Raw genomic sequence first — 19821 nt, forward strand, 5'->3', positions numbered from 1 at the left:
GGGTTGCCGTCTCGCAGTATTACCACTACTACCTGCACCAAAAGATGACCAAAACTCAAGCACAGAAGCTACGACTTACCTTGAACAGGGAGCAGTTCATGATGGTAACTATTACTAACTTTTCATTGTTTCAAGCAGTCAACTATATGTTTCGTGCTCACATGTCATGCTTCCAAAATTTGCATAGGTTGTTCCTCGTTGGTGCTATGGAAGGCATGACGGATGGGCGAGTTTGGTGGATAGGTGGCTCGGCGCCGATGCAGAGTTTACTGCCAAGAGCATCAAGGCCCGGGCTAACCGTGGAGTCGACGGGACACACGGCCAAGGAAACAGGAACCACTGGGGCTTCAAGCCCATGAAGGTATATCTATGTGCATGATGCATTTTTGTTCTTCTTTACCGTCATGTTCTTATCTATGGCTAACTTCTGTTTGACGTTGTAGGAGGACAAGTTGAAGAGGCCGCTCTCAGACATGGAGTCGCGGAAGCTGGCCCGCGAGCGGAGTCATCGCAAGGAGGGCGAGAGCCAGTACTACAGCAAGACCGAGGAGCACCTGGGGTCTTACACTCATCACTATCAGGAGTTGCATCCGGATGTTCCTATTGCTGTGGTCGCCCAATCTCAGATCGACGACACGGCGGTGGTGGCCATCCAGGGGAAGAAGAATGGTCGGTATCCGTGTTTCGATGGCTTGATCACTCCTTCGATCTCGTACACACAGCTTCGGGCTACCAACCCGAGCCAGTTAGAGAGTACGGGGCGTTCACAGACTCCCTTAGCCCGCCAGCATGCTGTAAGTACTTCCTCTTTATCTTTTTCTATCTAGCATTCTCGGTTTATTTTCAGCATTGCTCACTTAGAAACAACCTAAATTATGTAGGCATATAAGGAGTTTGTCGAGCATAGGAATCTCGAGGTGTGGGAGTACTTGAAACGAGTGAAGGCAAACGATGATTACAACCGTCAGATGATGACGGTTAGTTTTGCCCTCTTAAAACCAAGCTAAATTTTTGCACTTTCATTCCTTCTGATCTTCTAGTTTGCTTGTTTAACTAACATTCAGGCTATGTTGGCGTCTTGGAGTAACCGCACGGATCCACCACAAATGGGACCCCCACCACCACCTGCGGGAGAACCCCCACACGTGCCCACGTTCGATGAATGGGTGGCACTAGGCAGTGATGGTCCGGTTAGTACATTTGCCTAACTACTGGCAAACTAGTTCTCGTTCATTCAACACTATCATATCATATTTACCGTTAGAATCTTTTCTGAAACATGTAGGGGACCGGTGGCTCGACTACTGCTCCGTCGACCCCAGTCACTCCGATCTGGCAGAGTGATGGTGGTCGCGGTGGCGGTTTTGGCGGAGGTGGTCTTGGTGGTGGTGGTTTTGGCGGAGGTGGTCTTGCTTGATGTCGATGATGATTCCGTGCATGTGGCCGTCGTGCCATGCCTTTCATGTTGCTACTTTTATGATGTTCCATGTCTTGCACTACTTTTATGTTCATGAACTTCCGCCGGTGATGATCTTTAGATGATGATGATGAACTTGACTATGTTTAGATGATGATGATGAACTTGAGTATGTTTAGATGATGAACTGTTATATTTCTGCATAATTCCATATTATTCTGCTTTGAAATGCTGTCAAATGAATTGAAAAAGAGAAAACAGGGAAAAAAAACAACTATGCCTACCGCAAAGCCGTCGGCATATATAAGCCCAGGAGTTACCAGGGCTTGCCACGTGGCAGATCTATGCCTACGGCAATGTCGTCGGCATAGATTTTCATCTATGCCGACGGCTTTGCCGTAGGCATAGCCCTACCGCCAAGAGAAACCAGGGAAAGACGCGTGGCAGTGCTATGCCTACGGCTTTGCCGTAGGCATAGCACTGCCATCAGGAGCACCACGGGACGCCACGTGGCAGTGGTACGCCGACGGCTAGGCCGTCGGCATAGATTTCTACCTATGCCGACGACCAAGCCGTCAGCGTACCACTGCCACGTGGCGTCCCATGACTCGTCAGCGCTTTTGACGGCGCCGTCCGTTGCCATTAGACGAAAAAACACTGCCGACGGCTGACCCCGGCCGTCGGCATAGGCCCTACGCCGACGGCTATACTACGCCGACGGTCTGACAAGACTAGCTGACGATATCTATGCCGACGGGTCTATGCCGACGGCAGCCGTAGGCATAGATCTATGCCGACGGCAAAGGACCTATGCCAACGGCCCCTGGCCGTAGGCATAGACCGCGAGTCCGGTAGTCTTGGTTCGACAAATTAGCACTCAGCTTGTGGTTTATTTATTTGGCTTTATACTTTTCAAGCAAGCTGTTTTGCTTGCATTTTTAGTATGTGCTCATGTGTGCATGCGTATGATTATCCATGCTACATCAGGCGTCACCGCGTCAGGCTGGACGGAACGAGCGGGCTGGGACCGCTCGTGGGCTCGTGGCCCGTTAAGTACCGGACCGTACGGTCCAGGACTCCAGGACCGGCGGAAAAACTGGTTGGTCTGGGCTGGCATTTTCGGCCCGAAAATATCTCGGTCCGGTTCGGTCTTTAACCGAGCCGCTCGGTCGGACCGAGAAGGCGCAGTCACCGCCGGCGCCGTTCCTCGTCGTTGCGGCCATCGGCAGCCCCTGGGCGAACCACCATGTCCTTGAGCTTCCTCTCTTCATCCTTCCTCTTCACCCCATGCGCCGTAGCCTCTTGCTGCCGCTTGCCATTGTTGCCGCTTGCCATTGTTGTCATGCGTGCACTGCCGCCGATCTGGAGTTCTCGAGTCTCGACGATGGCCTCTACTCAAAGAATACGTAGGAACGGGAATTGCGGCCTTGCCATCCCACGTCCACGAGCTGAAATCATGCCATCCCACGACCTCCCACAACGGCCTCATCTAACTAACCTGAAACTAAAGATAAGAGGTGGATATGCACACGTTGCATGGCGCGTTATTTCAGCACAGCATGCACACCGGCCAGGCGGCCATCAGCTACCCAGGTAGGCGAACGCCTCGCTGGTGCCACCAGGAAGAACTGGGGCACGATCCCGAATGCTCTGAAGGTGACGCCGCCGCTGCTGTTCCAGGCGTCCCTGCGTTTTTTCTCCATGAGAGCGTAGACTGTCAGTTCAGAAAATTCAGTTTCCTCACCTTCAGAAAATTCAGTTCGTCAGTTTCGTCAAAGTTTCAGCTGTCAGTTAATTTCTCGTGCACGTCGGCGCTCGTGCACATCGTCCACTTCGTCAATTCACTCGCGCAGGTAGTGTTGAGTTAAACTTTGTCGTACTGAACCTGTCACTTAGGGCATGTACAATGGTTGACAAGACAGTCTTATCTTAAGTCTTGCATGTAATTTAGAGATGACAAAAAAAAAATATCTACAATGGGTTATATCTTAGCCTTATCTTCAATAACTAGCAATTCCTTAAAACTTGGTGAGACAAATTGTGGTAAGAGATCATCTCTTGTCTTATCTTAAATAAGAGAAGACAAACCTTTTCTTACGAGTTCTCTCTCCTCCACCTCATAATTTATCCTACGTGGCACTCCTAAGATAGCACCATTGTACATGCCCTTAGTTTTTTCAGTGCGAGAAGCACGCTAGTCCGTGTTGCAGCTGAATAGGCAGTTGTGTTTAACGTTAACCATGAAGAGATTGACCACGATGTGTCTGTGGGATGGCACGGTTATATCGAATCATGGGTGATCAGTTTGTTACGAGCTGAATAAAAGGAATAGCAGAAAATACGCAAACAGTAGTGCGTCGCAGAATCCTCTACACTTAATGCGTTCATGCGTGTCTTCGTTTGTGTGTTGACTAGTAAGCATGTACTTGTAACACACGTCTCGACTATAAAACATAAATATTTCTTTCATAATTCAAATTTAAATCATAAAAACGTGTTGATTGTTTCATGAACCAATGTGCCCCTTATCCAAATAGGGCGATCGCAGTCAGCAATCGGAACGTGCACGCCGTTGGATTTACCTGACTATCCTTGCTTCAGTACTCTACAGCACCACTTGTTGTGCCACTCCACATGTTGTTGTCACCGGTCCTAATTCCTACACTCACATAATCACTTGTTATTCAGGGCATAAAGTTGTCATTGTATCCACGATTGAATTAAATTTGAGGTATAATATTTCCAATCATCTTCAATCTTATTGTCAATGAGCACCGGAAATGTTAACGCTGTTGTACCCTGCAGTACATAGCTTCATGTAGCAAGACGTAAAATGTTGACATTGTTCTCGATGGATTTGCTAATAAAATTTAACATTCAAGTAGGTATAAGCGTGTAAGCCACGCGGAACCATTCTTTGAGGCAATCAACATTGCTTCAAAGCAAAAAAAATTGACAAATGAAAGAACACATCAACGTAGAACCATGACAGGTTATCTCTGTATAATAATACTGACAAACTTCGTAAACACGTAAGAAAAAAGTACAGTCATGAACCATGGTGCATATATATAGCAATGTCTGAATTAAGATGATGAGCATTACAACAAGGGGAGATCATTGACCTTAAATCTCTTACATATGAACATGTCTTCTCTAAATGTAAGCCATGGCTGAGAAGCAAGCCGGATCCGGATATTCAGTAACTAAAGCCAGAAACTTATCCACCTCTTCATATTTAAACAACATATTTCTTCTAAATGTAGGCCATGGCTGACAAGCAAGCCGGATCTGGATATTCAGTAACTAAAGCCAGAAACTTATCCACCTCTTCATATTTAAACAACATATTTCTATAAGATGATATGAAAGAAATTGATGAGAACAATAGTACATTTCTTCTTACTGCAGATCAACACCCAACCAATATACAGCAACACATGCACATATAAGAGATCCAATTCTTGATGATAGGTTCATGCATAAAGCAAGAAAATTTGCAGAATATACCAGAATCTTATTAAGTGATCCTAATTCCATGTGAAGTTGCCTAGGAAAAACATCAGCGAAGGATCAAGGTATACAACAAACAACAGTAATATATATAGTGCTTGACGGTAAAAAATAATAAATGAATCCTAGTGGGTACAAGTATTTTGAATAATGAAGAATATTAAGAACTAACCATACACATGGTATGAAAGAAATTGATGAGAACAATAGTACATTTCCTCTTACCGCAAATCAACACCAACAAATCTACAGGAGCAAAGGCACATATAAGAGATCCAAATCTTAATGATAGGTTCATGCATAAAGCAAGAAAATTTGAGAATATACCAGAATCTTATTAACTGATCCTAATTCCATGTGAAGTTGCCTAGGAAAAATATCAGCGAAGGATCAAGGTGGACAACAAACAACAGTAATATATACTGCTTGAAGGTAAATAATAAAAAATGAAATCCTAGTGGGTACACACGTTTGGAATAATGAAGAAAATTAAGAACTAACCATATAAGAAATGTACAGCGACACCATAGTAATCATATTCGTAACACAGGGAAGAACTACCCTCCTAAAAACATGAAAGCACTGCGGTGTATCATACGACGAAAGCCGTTCAGGTTTAACTCAAAATACAGTACACATGGTAGAAACTGCTTAAGTCTGTAGCTTCAGTAAAAAATAGTTATTTTGGATCCCATGGCAACATCACACAGTTATCCTGAGAACGGCGGATACAGAATTGAAACCGATAGATAAAGGAAACAAAATCAATATTTATCAAAAAAAAGAAACACCTGGACAACTGGACTGGTTGAGAGTAGAGGCTTGAGAAGCTAGAGCATAGGAGTATTTTGCAGAGGAGTGGAAGAAAGTAATACTCAAAAATCATCTTCGCAATGCAGCGGCAGTTGTTTTGTGGACATTGTCCTGTTTGTGCATAATTATTGTCTATCAATCTAGGTGATATAGTCATTTCGTCAATTGCTCTAACGATGGAGCTGACAGTAATACTATCAATTAGTAGCACAAATGAAAATACCATTATCCCCAGGATTACTCTTACTCTTTGTTCCCCTGTAAGTGGAATTGGGGGAGTAAAATAACAGCAAAACTTTACCAGGATAACGAAGGCGAGGGTCTTCCTGGACCTTGTCTTGGACACGTCGGGGACATCGCACCCTCAGAGCGCGTGGGGGCAGGGCAGCGCACTGAGTCTTGGTTATCTACGACAGCGGCAGCTCGTTGAACCGCGTGGATGCACCGCAGCTCTTGCGCTTACCCGTGCATCAGTGGCGGAGGACTCCGAGTGGGGAGGGGACTTGGTTACGGAAGGGGCTCTCCAGGATCGATCTAGGGAACTGTTTCCTCTTCAACTTGAAAGTTAGCGAAATATCCTCTGAGGGCGCCAAAGGGATCATAGGGATGAACATTCTCTTTCCAGCATGTTGTCCACTAATGAAACCATGAAGTATGTTAGAAGATAAGGCCGAAATATGCTACAATCAACAACACTTGGAATGAACTCGCTATAGGTTCTTTTACTAAATCATGTAATTGAAGGAAACAAACTGCTTCAGAACACAAGTTATAAAAAACTGAAAAATTGATGATCGTAAATTTAGCTGCATGTTCCTACTCCATTTTGTAGAAGTATACATATTTATGAAATCACACTGGTCAACTATGCTGGTTTGTAGATTACATACCTGCTTTTGTTTGGTGGCAACACAAAAACTTAACAAGTCTATTTCTGATATCAATTTCAGTTCCATGCCCTCAACAACATTTTATAGGAAAATCACAACAACTTAAAGCCTAGGTGTATATGCACCACACTGACAGTGACCAACAAGATTATCAGCTAGAACAACGAAAGATATTTTTAAACACTAACAACATGAACAAAGATCATCCAGATCAAAAGGGAAGAACTGAGAGGGGGCGAGAAGAGGCTCACCACCAAGTTACGTCACTGGCAGTGGCAGCGAGGATAGCGGGAACAACTTGTCAATGAAGTGTGCTTCTCCTTCGCGCACACGAGCCTCTGCGCACACAAGCTGCAGGCCAGCCTCCACCTCTGAAATTGTCAAACTCCCAATAATCAAGACACTAACGTACAAGAAAAATAATACTTCAGAAGCAGAATCTTAATGATAGCCACAGCCATGTATTCATAGAACACACAATATTGTGTAAATATCAACAACTTGTGCACGAAACTTAACAGAATGCACCCATGATAATACATAAAACAATATCTTATCTAGAAACAATATTGTAGTTAAAATTGAATGGCAAACATAAAAAAATATGGTCATGTCAACCAGATCCATACATGGACAATTACCAGTGTAGTTCCTTGTGAGGGAAGAGGAATTTGAGTCACTTTTGCAGCTCGTATTTTGGTATTCTACTCGACTCTATAGGTTGTTTGCGCCTGGAATAGTAAGAAGAAAAAGAGATAATTTAGCACTTCAGCCACATACAATGGGAGGCTTGAATTTCAGAATTTAACACCATTATAACATTACGTAGTATGTACAACAGTATTAGCAACAACAACTACATAAATCAGTACAAAGGCCGTTGGATGTCTTCAGAAAACTTAGAATACAAGACAGAAGAAAGCAGTCTGACCATATGAGTATTATACAGCTGAATACATTTAACCTGGCCATGAGTCCATGACTGACTGGGTGATCATTTTATCCAACTGCTAAGCAAAACCAAAAGAGCCCTCCTGTCCATCATGCCACCTCTTCTCGAAAAAGAGAAGTGCTACCAACTTACTTTCTCCTAACATTTCATTTGATAATGGAGCTGGATTTGGCCGAAGCAAACAGCCACGCCTTACTTTACCAGTTACAGCTAATGAAAATCATGGTCATTCAGGAAAAAGAAACACAGTGGTCATAGTCGCCTGAGTTTCAGCATCGATAAGAAACATCATGGGAAAAATACTATAGGGAATTAGGGATTGAAACGGAGAGAGACGACATGGTCGCTACTTGCCGATGGATGGAGCAGAACATTGCCGCGGAGATAGGGCGGAGGACGGAGCTGGTAGCAGGAAGGACGATGACGGCACGGAGGGGACCGGTGGCGATCTCGAACCGGCAGGGAACTGGCGGCGGAGGGCTCCGCGCCGCCGCGCCGCAGGCTCAGGCGTGGCCTCGTACGCCGGTGGTTGTCCCGCACGCGTCCACGTTCCTAACGGCGGCCGGCGGCGGCGGCTCCTGCGAGCCTCTCGCCGCGGAGGATGAGGGGCGGCGAAGGGCGCGGCGGGGCGGCTCCGGCGGCGGGGGCGGGGTCGGCGGGGCGGGCTCCCGCGGCTGGGGAGGCTCCCGGCGACCCGCGGCCGCTTCCCGTGGCTCCGGCGGCGCGAGGAGGCGGTGAAGGGCGCGGCTGCGGGAGGCGAACGGCGCGGGAGGAGGAGGAGGTCGTGCCGGAGAAGGAGGAGGTCATGCGGGCGGGCGGTTTTCTTTATTTTTTACTGCGGGGCAGATTAGCTATCGATCGACTGTGGCTTATTGCGTAGTTGATAGCTTTAAACACAGAATGATTAAAGACCATTAGATTTTGATGATGGATGGATATAATTGTTTGGATCTGTCCATCTCTTCTTTTTATAGTGGTAACAGATTCAGTGCTTGATCTAACACGTAGCCCACCTTGCTGCTGCATGCGTGCACATCAACACCGATGGCTGGCCGGTCCATTCGGTCCATTCAGTCTGGCCCGGGCTTCGTCGTCACCGGTCCGGTCCCTAAAAGTAGGACCGCTCGGTTGCTCGGTCTGGTCCGGTCCGGACCGCCGGCGGCCGGTCCAAACGATGGCTCGGTCAGGGACCGGACCGGACCGGACCGTGTCCACCCTAAATCAGGCGGTGAGATCTCGAGTCAGATTTCTGCTTATGTTCAATGACGTCTCATTATGTGTGTTTTTGTTTAATTTCTCTCTGCTTTGAAGTTGAGTAATTGGAATCCTAGTTCTGAGTAATGAATGTTGGGAGATGCTCATGTACTGTTTGCTAATGCATACATATTCTTTTTTTCTTTTTTGAGATGCTTTCTTTGTTTTTAATTTAAGGGTTTACTGTGATCAGGATAAGGATAGGAAAATCAAAGCCAAAGCGATATTACCCCAATCCCATATCTATTTGTGTTATAACAAGAGATGTTCAAAATTGTGTCGTAAGAGTACTGATTATCGCGGGTGATGCCTGTAAACCACATAAATATTGTTGACCAGCTGCCCTCTGTTCTATGAGATGGATTATCGGTTTTCCCCTTTTCAACGTAAGATCACATTTTCCCTTTCAGCATCAGTTTATATCAGTGTGTACATGTGGTAGTATTATTTGTCTGGAAAGACCAGGGATTTGTAGTCTGACCACACCACACTCCGATTATCACTTGGATTCTTTCTCCAAAGCACATCATGTGAAAATCTTGTTTTTGTGAAGCATTTTATGGCTTCCAAGCTAGAGTTCACCCCCAAATATTTTGTTTGAGTATCTTCTTTTTTTTGCAAATACACTTAGTAGCATATCATTTCATTGATAGAGTTTTTAGAAGATTACAGGGACGGTTTCCCAGGACGTACACTTAGCAGGCGTCCTGGAGAAACCAAAGTGAGCAGGAGAAGCGGGGGTGCTCAGCCTCGTAGTATCGTCCGTGAAGAAATCGACTACCGCTGCAATGGCAATTGCCAGGACAAAAGCGAACTATAGCAATCAAGTATTAACTCCTATGAACAAACTACCTCTAGAACACAGTTTCTATACCATGTACGTAGTTCTCACCGAGGAGAGAGCCTTTCACTAGGACGAACCCCTCCCGAGTGACCGAGTCGCTCCCATGGGCAGATCAGATCTGGGCCCGAGGCAGATTAGAGAGCTTGGTCTGGGTAGGTGAGGTGGGGTGCGGTCCGGGTTGTGCGTGCGGGTGGTGCTCTTGCCCTCCTCGCGGGTGCCGTGAGCGGCTGTGGTGGTCGTGATGCCGTTGCATTGCTGTGTGGATCGGCGCCGGTGGCCACAGACATGGCGTCATGCATGCTAGCTTGGGCCAGAGCCTAGGCGTCTTGGCGATGGCTGTCGGCAGTCATGGAGTCGTGCCCCCACCCCCCACCCCCGCGTGAATCCACCAGACTTGGCTGGAGACGCAGACGTGGGTGACTCCTACGGTGAAGGCGCCTATCCAGACTCGGTGACTGATGTCGGGCTAGGAGTAGGGGGCGTGCCTTTGCTCTTCCTACCAAGGCTGAGTGTGCTGTGAAGTGAGCGGCGGATGGTGTCTCGCGACAGGGATACCGGGGTGGCAGCCTCGAAGGGCGGTCTGACTGGTTTGCTTGTCGGCAGGCACCATTGCGGCGATGGTGGCTCTCCTTCATGGCCGTGTGGGTGGCCGGAGGTGTAGCGGTGGGTGGCTTGGGCGTGCTCTCCCCTGGGATGTCGCCCTGATCCAGATCTGGGGGTCTGACCACGTCGCGCTCGTCCTTGCAGCCTCGTGCTGGTGCGGGTGAGTTGCCGAGCGAAAGCTCCATGCCGTTGGCGCTGACGACGGTGACACCCATGGGTACCGCACTCTTCTTGAAGACGTCGGTTTGGTTCTTCTCTCCGTGCCAGGGCTCCGGGTGAAGACCTTTGTCCGTTGTGGACTCGGCAGCAGCGACACTCGGTGCCATTCTCCCTCCCTCTTGAGGGTGTTGCCGTGGAGCTTAGGTGTATTAGGTTATACCGTGGCGGTGTGTGTAGATCTTCATGTGTTCTATGTTGGTAGTATAGTCGCGTGTGTTCTGCGTGATCCGATTATCCCGGGATCGGCTTTGTAAGAGGGCGACCTTACCACCTTGTATCATTCGGCCGTTGTCTTTCTTCGGTTGTTTCTTTATTTATAAAGCGGGGCGAAAGTCTGTTTTGAGAGTTCTCACTGCATTCTGTCATTTCAAAGCGAAGTTTTCCAATAGAATACGAACCATTTGAAATTTGTTAGTGGGGTTACGACATGTAATGAAGTAAGGTGACAGGCTTTAAACTGGGCATAAGGATTATCACCAAAGACTTATTTAGCAATTAATTAGAATCTAATGAACATGTGATGTTCACATTCATATGCTTCAGTTCAGTTCAATCTGTTGGGTAACTTCCCATTGATGATCATAAAAAGATAGTAACAAACAAGGACTTTACTACCACAGGCTAATAAGAAGAAACTAACACACCTCTAGTCTAGACACTAGAGCCATGAAGCAACACTAGGATGCGGCGGGCAAGCTGGTTGTCCTCGAAGAGGCCGATGAGGTAGGCATCGGTGGCCTCCTCCAGCGCGGAGACAACAGAGCTCCGGATAATGAAGTTTCATTAAAGTTGTAGCTAATGTCAGTAGAGAATAGATAACCTTGGAGCAATAAGAAACGCAACGGGCACTTGAGCTAATGTCCTATAGACTATTTGCTAGATACGAATTAGCAGGCAGCGACTCACACTGCTTGCTAAATCCTACTCCCAGTATAAAATCTGCAAGCCGAAAGATAATCAATTTCAGTAGAAATGCAACAAGCAAGTCATACCAATCTAGATAGAAACACATCATCGCAAAGAAAGCAGTTGCATTAATTCCAACATATCGGAGCATCTTCCAACTCCCAGGTCTCACTGATGGGATTCAACATTCATCAGTCACAACTAAGCAAATTAAGACTCCAAATAATACTGAGTTCGAAACCAGGTAGAAATTCAACAAACCCACGCATACATGAAATTCGACATACAAATCCCTGCCTGCTGATACAACATGGAAGATAATCATATGCAAGAAAGTTCACTTCAGAATAAAGAGCTGTGTTCATGCTGGGTTGGTATCTCGGCGTCGAGCATACAAATGGAAGAAACTACACTTGACAACCCATTTTTGTATCTGAGACACCAGAATGTAATTGTAGATACCCGTGGGGCAAAAAAAATCATCAGTAAACATAAAACCTTGTACTACTCATTCATCAGAAGTTGTTGGGATTGTTGTCCTAATTCTTCCATGATTCAACCAGAAAACATTGGCTTCACAATTGTGGAAATTGTGTCATAAGCTCCAGCGTCAAACCATCACACCGTTATTAGAGAAAATCAACACTTGAAACAACGAACAACAAAAGGCAATACATCTTGTGTGTAGAGGCTCATGGGCTAGGATAGCAGGTTCTAGCTCCAAGGCATACTTTTTAGGAATGTACAACTACCTAGTCACTAACAAATTGATTTTCATCAAATTCTCGGAGTACATATAACTGAGATCATGCATACTATACTTCAGACTTCCTTCGGTCCAAAAGGATTGTTATTTTTTACTCTCCGCATCATCAAGCAATACTTTCACCACTACTTTAGTGATAAATGCCAGTAAAATAAAAAAACTGGCATTAGGATAAAAAAGTTTTTTTTGTGAATCTAGTCATGCCATTTTGCTCATGTGTTCCATAGTATGAAGTATTAAACATCAATAATGGCCAAAACTGAAAAAAAAAACTATACTCCACACAGAGCATACTACCTATAGCTTAGACCAGCCAAATCATATTGGTGGCTAATAGACAGTTACATACATATGCATGTTTGGCAGATAACGAGTGACATGATGAGAAAACGTTTAACCAAAAAGCCTAAAACTAGAACAATCATCCATAAATCTACAATAACCGCAGTGAAAAAGATAAACAGAAGAATACTACTTAATCTAGTGACAGTTGTTAGTTCACTAGGTATCATAATGATCCAAATAAGAAGCAACGTAAAATGGCAAACCTATAAGTCCGCTACAAAAAAGGAAATTTGAAACCAGATGCACAAGTATTGTCAGTTATAAATCAATTATGTATATTCAGATCACACTAGGACACAATAGACCCATGGCCATGGAAAACAGAAGTCAAAGGCAATGCAGCAATGAGTAAAAATAAAACAGAAATATATCCTAGCATGAAAGCATTCTCATCTCTGAGAAGGCACTATCATATGCACACATGGGAAATGAAGAGCGGTCCTAAGTCACCAATTACTAGAGAGGCTAGAGGGAGAAGAGCCCACCCAGTGCCAGCATAAACTTGGAAGATCAACAATTAAAAGTCACCAGGAAGAGAATGAAGGACTGATGAGGAAAGGAAAATGAGAAAGCTGAGCTTGGAGAAAAGATTAAATATTTAGCCTGACAAAGCATGATAGAAGGTGGCCAGGTGGGAAGAGTTAAGCAAAGAGTTGTAGAGAAAATCTTAAAAGAGTCCTCACTTGCAATTTGGTACTTGAGAAGTGATTCGTTTTATAAGAATAGTTTAGATAGTTCAACATACATGCAGAAGATAAGGTTACCTATTCAACCAGTACATCACATAGCATATCTGACCGGAGAATCATCTTATGTATTATGCAAAAGATCAGCTCCATCATGTCCACCACCAATGCTTGTTTCTCCAAGCATAATAAGTAGAACAACCAATGACATTCCAATGCAAAGCTAAGTAGATACGAGGAAGCATTAACAAAATATTTAGATAAATAATTGTTGTTCAAAAAAGGAATCAATCTTGATACAAATTAGGAATACATAAATAAAAGCATATGTACTTTCAAAGTTAATGAACATTCCAAAAATAATATAAGCTGGTTAGAAGAGACAAGGGTATCCGTAAATTTTCAGATCATTCGATGCCATATTTGGAAAAAAAATATAATCAAACTAATAAATTCTATAAACACATTTAAGTCAACAAAATCCTAGCAACAGAAGTTATCAAGACTATTAAGATTTGGATTACCTTCAAAAACTTAGCCTAAAAAAGATCGTACTAATAAATCCTAGGAACATAAGTCATTGGGACTATTCAGATTTACATTATCTTCAAATAAATTTAGCCCAAAAAATGAAATAAACTCAACCTATTACTTTTTCCTGGTACAAATGCACTTGCTACTCACCCACAATAGGATTCTCCTAAAAGTGATAAAAGGAACAATTGTCTAGTAATTAAAACAATTTTGGTATTACTGATTCGTAATTAATAGCAAGATCAGCAGAGATACTAATATTGAATGGAAGGAAGAGAACTACCTTTCAGCTTCCAGTGTCCACATTGAGCTACCTATTTGATATTTCAGTTGGTACAAGCTAGTTTTAGTGTAGTTGTATTCAACTTCCAACTGTTATATTACCTTATCTGAAGGAAAAACTGCAGCTATCTTATACTTCCTCCGTCCCATAATATAAGAATGTTTTTGATGATGTGGCCCAAACTAGTGAGACATGGTAATACAAAACTGTTGGCGCCCAATCATTTGTAGTGCTCAACGAAACAACGATGAACTATAGTGGCAGCATACACTTTGGATCAAGCAAGAAGCAAGAAACCGAAGGTGACACCCAGATTGATTAGAGCAATCTTGACACTAGCAACTCACTGTTGACCTCTCAGGAAAGTAAGAAGAAAAGGATTTGGTGCCACCCAACCATTGTGGCATTTTCTGCTGAATTCGAAATTCAACTCCTTACATGGCCAAAGCCATCCCATGAGGCCATGATATAGCGTACCGCACACCCTGCCAACTTGATTTCCAAGCCTTGTCCACGCAATACACATGGGAGATGTACTAGAAATCAAAATCCTTAAATTATTGGACTCTCGTCGTCTAAAAACAAGCTAGTCATAACTTAACTAATCAATGATCTATGAACACTGATCATCTAAATCCTTCAACAACCAATGAAGACTCATCGAACAAAAAAAGGCGATCCAGCAATTGATCACCTAGATCCTGCAGCAACCAACTAGGACTCATTCAAGCTAAAAAAAAAGGTTATCAGGTCAGGTGTGTGTCCCGAAACAGGCTCAGACTCTCCTACAGATGGCACTTCTACTCTTCTGCAGGAAAAACTAAAATCTCGATTGGAATTGTACCTACCAAAAAAGTCTGAGTCATTTCTCCTTCAGCCTAAGTACTAGTAAACTTGCTATTTTTCACTGGTTTGTGAACAAAACAATTCGGCAACTGTCGCAGGCAAATATCCTGACCTGACTAGTAGGCAAAAGTAGGTATCCGATCCATTGTTTTTCTTCGCAAAAAAAGAAAAGAAAAGGTATCCATTGTTTTTTTTTCTCGAATTCTCACCCAAATGTGTGTGCTGTGTATTATAATGAAATGTCAAGACGACGCAAAAAATGCAAGTGGCTGAAACTCAGAAAAATAAAACTGAAGAGAAGAAAATAAAACTAAAGCAACACTGTACAAGGGCTGCGCGCTACCAGAACTTAGAGCTTTGACTTGTTTTATTGTATCCATGTTTCATATCTTATAATAAAGTGATAAAGACAATTTGCTAGGTCTGACTTGAACCACAAAAATCACAGAAATGAGCCACAACAAAAGGTAAAGTAAATTAGACACCAGTAACAAAAATCCATTGTTTTATTGAATGGATTTTTTTTCACATTTAATCCCGAGTGCAATGATGAAGAAGGGAAAGTGGGCCTCCGTTTCTCACACACGGATCGTGTGACACGTGTGTAGGAGGAAGAGAAAGGGACGACGTGTTTGTACGGGAGGGGGCTTTTCAAAATGGGAATGGTGTAAGTGGGGCTAGTTTCGTTCATACATCATTAATAACCCTCATGCGCCCTTCTTTCCCGCAGAACGGGCGGGGGGTTTTCCCGCGCTTCATTTGAAATACGGAGGGAATACTACTTCCAAGATCATAATTATTACATAGAAGGCCACCATATGCAAGCATCAGAACGGTAAAGCACATCATGGCAATATGTTGAAGATGCCATCAAGCAGCAAAAGAAAGAAGTACTATTACGAGACTACTTCAAATTGCTAACTTCACACAGAGAAGTTTATGAACAGTATTTCCATCAACCAATTATGGAAAACTAACTTTCTTCTTTTTATACTTATATACACGTATGTATGGTGTGAAGCAAGATATGACGTATCAGCAGCGTCGACGCTTTCAAACGCATGACAACAGGACACCGCCGCCTTGGGTCTGGCAAGCTTCTTGAACCAGTGCAGTGAGTCGAGTTGGATCATGAAGAAGCCACTTAGCATATCCATAAGTACCACGTTGTTGTCCTCTGCAAACCCTACGATCCGTATGTTCTCCATCCCTGAATGGAGCGAAAGTAACTTGTGGAGTTCGATAGACCTTCGGATCACCAATGAAGCAACACCATCGGCATCGGTCTTCCTCCTCCATAACTGGGCAACGTAGTCCGAATTCGACATGAACAGGAATCCTATCCCACCACCACCACCACCCTCGGCCCGCATAAGCTTGAAGCAGTTGCCCTTGCTATAGATAGGCACCGGCACCGGCATTACAAAGAGCCTCTGCCTCTCCAAATCAAACTGGAGAATTCCTTGGAAATTCCCAATGAGCTGCCAGTAAAGGGAATCTCCAGCCAACACAGCATGATCCATGTAAACGCCGGTGGAATACCTCAGAAATAAGCTGCTCGCATGACCATGGTTTGGAAGGGGTGTTGTGATGAACCTTTCCCATGCGCCGGTCCCTGACGAGTAGACGCAGGCCACTGCTCGCCGGTTTTCTACCCCGCCGTCTGCTCATAGTTTTAAATAGCCGGCTATAGCCTCACTATAGCTCCGCTATAGCTGTTTGAGGGTGTTGCCGCTAAATGATTTCATGTACAATTTGCCGCTATAGCCCAGCTATAGCTGTTTTTAAGGGTCGCCGCTAAATGTCATAGCCCACTATTTAAAACATTGCGTCTGCTGCCACCAAGACCACCTCGAAGTGCTCGGCGTCCTCGGCGGCACCGCGAAGCACCGCCCCGTTGATCCGGCTCGCATCGCAACCATTCGTCGTGAGCCTCGGGGGAACATCGAGGCGGTGCTGGTCGCCGGTGAAGGGTTCCCACACCAGTTCCTGGAGACGCTTCGGGACGATGATGAGCACCAGTCCGTGGCGGCATCCGAGCAGCCTGCAAACGCCGTCGCCCTCGTCGAGCTTCATGGAGAAGCGCTCGGGAGCGACGCGATCGGGGGCGTCCAGCGTCGGCAGGAAGTCCAGGCTTCCGCAACCGTCGAAGAAGCCGTGAAGGGGAGGGTTGCGGCGGTGGTAGAGGCGGAAGCGGCGGCGGAATCCCGGGTTGGCGACATGGTGGCGCCAGCGCGTGCAAGCGAGGGATGCGCGCGGGAGGGAGGAGGGATCCGGGGGAACGCGGACGAGGATCTCGGGTAGCAGGTTGTCGTCCTCCAGCGCGGACGCCGGCGACGACTGGTGGCTAGGGCTGGACGTCTGAGCGAGCTTTTAGGCTCGGCTCGAAGCTCGCTCCAACTCGGCCCGTTACAGCTCGGCCCGGTATGATAATTAGGCGAGCCGAGCTATGAAAATAGGCCCGACTCCCGACCGAGCCGAGCCGAGTTTCGCCCGGTCCAGCTCGGGGACTCGTTCAGGCCCAGCCCAAATTCGCGTTAGGTCACAGCAGAGAGAGAGAGCACACACGCGACGCGGTTTCCTCACCCTTCTCCCTTTCTCTGCCCGGCGCCGCCACCCCTCTCCTCGCCGCGCCGCAGGCTGGACTCATCGGGCTTGGCACCGATGGCGACGGCCGACGCCGCCTTCCCTCACCACAGCGGACACAGACGGACGTGTCTCCCCTGGTTTCTCACCGAACGAAAGGAGCAGGTAAGCGATCTCTTCTCTCCTTCCATCCTTGCCCCTAGCTCCCCGCACTGGCGCACACACACGCACCAATTTGATGGATGGATCATGGATGGATGCTTGTAGTTTCGGTTGGAGGGCGTGGCTAGGCTAGCTAGGAAACAAGATGGATGGATGCTAGACGAGTTTGATGGATGGATGCTTGTGTTTGTTGGCTGGAGAGTGCAGCTAACTAGGATGTATGCTATGCTGCACGAATTTGATTGATGGATGTATGAATTTGTTTGTGCTTGATTGTGTAGACTAATTAGTGATTATTATCTATGTAAATTTTTGTTGATGATTGACCATTTGTTCTTCGCTGATGTATGCAAAGCCCCACTGTCGCAAGAATGTACAAGGAAAAGGGGAAGGAGAGTAGGAGGAGAAGGAGAAGGAGAAGGAGAGGAGCTTGGTGTCCATTATGAAGACTAAGCCGCTTGTCCCAGGAAGCAAAAGGGGAAGGGCAAGGGCAAGGGTTGTGTCGCCGTAGAGGAAGCGGGCCAAGGATTACGGCAATGTCCCGCTTGCCGAGTTGTTATTAAGGGTAAAAAAAGCTCCGCCGCCTTGACGTCTCGCCGACCTTGCCGACGCCAAGAGCCGCACCAACCCCACTGTCCGCCGCTGGATGGCGGATCTCAAGACCGCCGCCTACCAAGCCGACCACGTCCTCGAAAACTTCCGCTACGAGGCGCTGTGGCGCTGTGCCGACAACCACATCTGCGGCCCCTCCTCCGTGAGTCCTTGTCTCTATTTTCAGTTTAATTTGGAAATGGATTTTCTGTTTAATTTGGAAGTGGAAGCCCCGTAATCTATGGAAATTGAAGGCTTTTAATTTTACTGAAATTAAAGATGGTCCTGTGTGGCTCTGTTGTTTTCATTCAGTTTATAAGTGACTACAATTCCTGGCTACATAAGCGTCAGTCTGTCAAGTGTCAAGTGTCAAATTTCAGAGGACACTTGAAATCTAAGCATCAAAGAGGTTCAGTCAGTCTGTCCAGTGTCAACTAACACTTGAGATATTTGTCGAACACGTTCTGTAGTAGAAACGGAATCCTACATCTTCACCGGTATGGTTGTGCCAAATATGTGTGTCCAAGCTCCCGTGTTTGCTGTTTTTGCTATCCAAAGGTCAAATATATGTGTGTGCAAGCTCATGTATGTGTTGTTTTTGGTATCCAAAAGTCAAATATAAGTTTGTACAAGCTCATGTATATGCTGTTTTTGGTATCCAAAAGTCAAATATATGTTTGTACAAGCTCATGTATGTGCTGTTTTTGCTATCAAAAAGTCAAATATATGCGTGTGTCCAAGTTCATGTGTGTGCTGTTTTTGTGTGCTAGGCAATGGAGCATGATAAGCAAGCGGAGAAGGATTATGAAGAGGAGGAAGAGAATGAGGAGGATGAGAATGAGCAAGGTACTGTGTTTGAGGAGGAAGATTCTCATTTTGATGTCAAAGCGTCAAGTGTTATGCTATGCAAAATTGCATTGTTTGGCTATCAACGTTCAATATTTCTGCCGTATAAAGTTCAAAGGAGGAGCTGTCCAAAATTCAAAAGCAATGATGCCCAATTCTTTTCATTACTATGACCATTTTTTAAACTGCTAGATGTTGTGTTTTTTGCAATATAAAGTGCTTCTTTTCCAAATTATGGCTTTAATTGCTGTAGAAGATCAAAACTGGCCTTTAAAAACAGGTTCTGTTGTGTTCAAAAAATAAATAAAATAAAAACAGGTTCTGTTACATCCCAGCTGCTATGACGCCAGTTGGCTCACGAACCGGCTCGGTTTGAGCCGAGCCATAGCAAAAACGAGCTGAGCCGTCTAAAGCAGGCTCGTTGGCTGAGCGAGCCGAGCCGAGCCGAGCCGCTTGAGAGCGAGCCAAAGCAGGCTCGGATTAAACTCGGCTTGGCTCGGCTCGTGCGGGGACGCCGGCGACGGCGGGTGGCTGCTGGCCGGCATCTCGCCCTCTCGTCGCCGATGCCGGATAGAGCGATGCGGGGACGCCGGCGACGGCGGGTGGCTGCTGGCCGGCATCTCGCCCTCTCGTCGCCGATGCGGGATAGAGTGATGCGGGGACGCCGGCGACGGCGGGTGGCTGCTGGCCGGCATCTCGCCCTCTCGTCGCCGATGCGGGATCGAGCGATGCGGGGTGTTGAAACTGAAACTGAAGTGGGGTGCC

General features: G+C 45.8%; 2 long non-coding RNA genes across 3 annotated transcripts; one reads left to right on the forward strand and one right to left on the reverse strand.

Moving 5' to 3' along the window:
* Nucleotides 1-4387: 4387 nt before the first annotated feature.
* Nucleotides 4388-7423, reverse strand: LOC125517406. 2 transcript variants are annotated; one of them, XR_007287584.1, is made up of 3 exons: nucleotides 7275-7423; nucleotides 6885-7004; nucleotides 4388-6379 (listed from the first exon to the last, which is right to left on the reverse strand). It is a non-coding gene; the product is annotated as an uncharacterized LOC125517406 (long non-coding RNA). The 2 variants fall into 2 exon arrangements; XR_007287585.1 differs by having other exon boundaries at nucleotides 7263-7373.
* Nucleotides 7424-17438: 10015 nt separating this feature from the next.
* On the forward strand, nucleotides 17439-19493 carry LOC125515322. The gene is made up of 3 exons (XR_007286964.1): nucleotides 17439-17622; nucleotides 17975-18373; nucleotides 18981-19493. It is a non-coding gene; the product is annotated as an uncharacterized LOC125515322 (long non-coding RNA).
* The last annotated feature ends 328 nt before the right edge of the window (nucleotides 19494-19821 follow it).

Source organism: Triticum urartu, chromosome 6, assembly GCF_003073215.2.
Source record: "Triticum urartu cultivar G1812 chromosome 6, Tu2.1, whole genome shotgun sequence".
Lineage (NCBI taxonomy): Eukaryota > Viridiplantae > Streptophyta > Magnoliopsida > Poales > Poaceae > Triticum > Triticum urartu.